Source organism: Nannospalax galili, unplaced genomic scaffold (genome assembly GCF_000622305.1).
Source record: "Nannospalax galili isolate Female #2095 unplaced genomic scaffold, S.galili_v1.0 scaffold369, whole genome shotgun sequence".
NCBI lineage: Eukaryota > Metazoa > Chordata > Mammalia > Rodentia > Spalacidae > Nannospalax > Nannospalax galili.
Window position 1 is genome coordinate 35,791 of NW_008360318.1, and position 2,715 is coordinate 38,505.

At 43.2% G+C, this 2,715-nt stretch overlaps 1 protein-coding gene across 1 annotated transcript in view; it reads right to left on the reverse strand.

Moving 5' to 3' along the window:
• Window positions 1-2,715, reverse strand: part of Dnajc13 (DnaJ heat shock protein family (Hsp40) member C13) — a 133,638-nt gene that overhangs the window by 24,628 nt on the left and 106,295 nt on the right. The gene's annotated exons all lie outside the window — the stretch shown is intronic.

Here is a 2,715-nt window from a genome sequence, read left to right on the forward strand (position 1 = left end):
GATATGTGGCTCCTAGCACCAAATCCCTTTAAATTCCAGGTCCTTTTAATAAGATGATGCTATACAGCAATCCCTTCTGCACGAAATAACTACCATCATCATGACATCGGCTCAGCCTGATTGCTAAACATAGTCACAATTGGGCTTGTTGATTGTAGCAGGAGGCCTCCAAAGGTGGCGCAGACCCAGAGCCCTGGGATTCAGCGAGAATTCACTTCACTTCTTGGTCCACAAGTAGCCCGACAAAAGGAGCCCACACCTCTGTACCCTGCTGGCGAGCCCAGTGACTGCTGACAGCCTGCATGGCGTGGACCAATCAGAAAACGATACACTGACTAAAGGGACTTGGGGGCGGAGAAAAGGGAAATATAAGTCCTGCCCCCTCCTGCATTAAATGAGCCTGCAGCACCTCACCTAATGCTTGCTTCTACCCAACTCCCGGGGTCTGTGCGTTGACTCCATGCCTCTTGCCCCCACTAATTGTCAGGGGACCTGATCCAGGTCAGGGTCTTCACAGCTGGCCTGAGGAGAACCTGCAACAGTTGATGGTTGTGCTCATTCATTAAAGGAGAGCCTAGCAGGGTCATTGGACTCTCACTGGAGTATCCAGCCACTCCTCCCAGCCAACTGTATGTAATTTGACCCTAATCATAAATGGCCTACTGGATTTTGGGAGGGCTAAAGTATATAATCTGGGGAAGGCTAGGAAGAAAAGGCACCCATGCTGGGTAAAGACTTTCCAAAATACCTGAAAGCAAATCCTGAATCCATCACTCTAGAGTCCAGCTTTGGAAGACAAAAATGAAGAGGAACCCAACAGAGGGATGCTTTTGGAATCCCTTGTCAAGAAATTCCAATGGACTCATATGAACATTTGAAAATTGCCCCGTTCTTTTTTCTAGTTCCCTGTCTAGAACTTGTAATGATAATTACTCTTGCTTTTACTTCTCCTTCACATCTCCCATTCATGATTCAAGCACACACACATACACACATATACACAAAGAGTTATGCAGTTTGGGAGTCTTGTAGACAGACTGAAGGGGTACTCCAACTGCCTCACCCTGCATCCTTGTTCAGCATGGAAGAAGCCAGAGCAGTCTGCATCCCTATTCCATACTGGCAATTTGGGTAACCTCTTCAGAGGATGTTGTGATAAGAATAGGAGGTAGGAATTGGCTAGGCAGTTAAGGTAAAAAGACCCCAAAGAAAAGTAGCCAGTTTCTTGGCTAAAAGTCAAAATGTCCCTGTGCCTCTTAGCAACATACTCTTGCAGACAAAAATATTTAAAGTATTTGGGAACTTGTATCTAATCCTTACAAGATTTTAGGGTTACCTCTTAAGAGGGTGAGATGTTAGAGTAGCCAAAAGCCCCATAAAAATAAATAAATAAATAAATAAATAAATAAATAAATAAATAAATAAATAAATAAATAAATAAAAGAAGAAGAAAGAGTACATGAAGTTATTATCAGAAAAAAAGTGATGGGAAGATGTGGGGGGAGTTGGAAGTGAGGCAATGGTCAACAGATGCACAAAAAGATGCTCAACACCATTATCATCAGAGAAATGTGTTACATTTGGGGCTGGAGAGATGGCTCAGCGGTTAAGAACACTGGCTGTCCTTGCAGAGGAGCCGGGTTTGAATCCCAGCACCCACATGGCAGCTAACAACTGTCTGTAACTCCAGTCCTAGGGGATCCGACAGCCTCTTTTGTCCTCTGGGAATTACACGATACGGGTGTGCTTACCTACATGTAGGCAATACACACATACACATAAAAATAAATATTTTTTTTAAGTTACATTTTTAAAAATTGGTTTTGGGGTTCTGCGAGGAGGGGAAATGGAGAGACTTCTGAGGCATGAAATTTCATTCCAGGTAGTTAAAAATGTTCTGAAATCTATGTCACTCCTCAATCTCATCAACCTTCTTGCAGATACACTGCTACTCATTTTAGGGTCCTTCGACAGATTTTTGATATCTAGATTTCAGAGATGAATTAAGGAAATACCAAGTGACCCAATCTGTCCTGCTGCTATAAACAATGTTTACTGGTAAACATGTTTTAAACAGCTTTATACGGTAGCACACCATCTACAAAGGATCCTCTCTAGCTTTAGACAAAGTTTGTGCAGTCTTTCCTTCCCTAATGCACACCTGCAGATTTGCCTAAATGACTCAGCTATCAGTCCAGGCAGGCTTGAAAATAATTACCTGGAAAATACATTAAGAACGTTAATTCCTGGACTGTACCCAGAGTTAGAGAATTGGGCTCTGGTAAAGTTTAAGAGTCTTTATTTCATACCCTGACCCCTCTCTCTGGGGCACTGCTTGGTGGATGAGCACAGAGAGAGCTTCTGTGAGCACTGCTTAATATGAAAACTTGAATGGCAGAATTAGGGAACCTTGATTACAACTGTTCTGACACTTCAGTATGTTCTGTTTTAAGTTTCCTGCTCTCCAAGTGGAGCAGAGATCATCTGGTCACCTCTAGGTTTGTAGTAAGGTCTTCCTGCAGGGTAGGGACAGCTGCCATTACCTCATGTGCCCCAGCTTCCTCCTGGAAGCATGTCTTTACTAAATCAGATGTACAACATAGAAGTTGCACAACAGTATCACCTTTAGCTACTTCCATAGGCCAATCCTTTAGTGGGAATGCCTAACCCAGTGTGTGTGTGTGTGTGTGTGTGTGTGTGTGTGTGTGTGTGTGT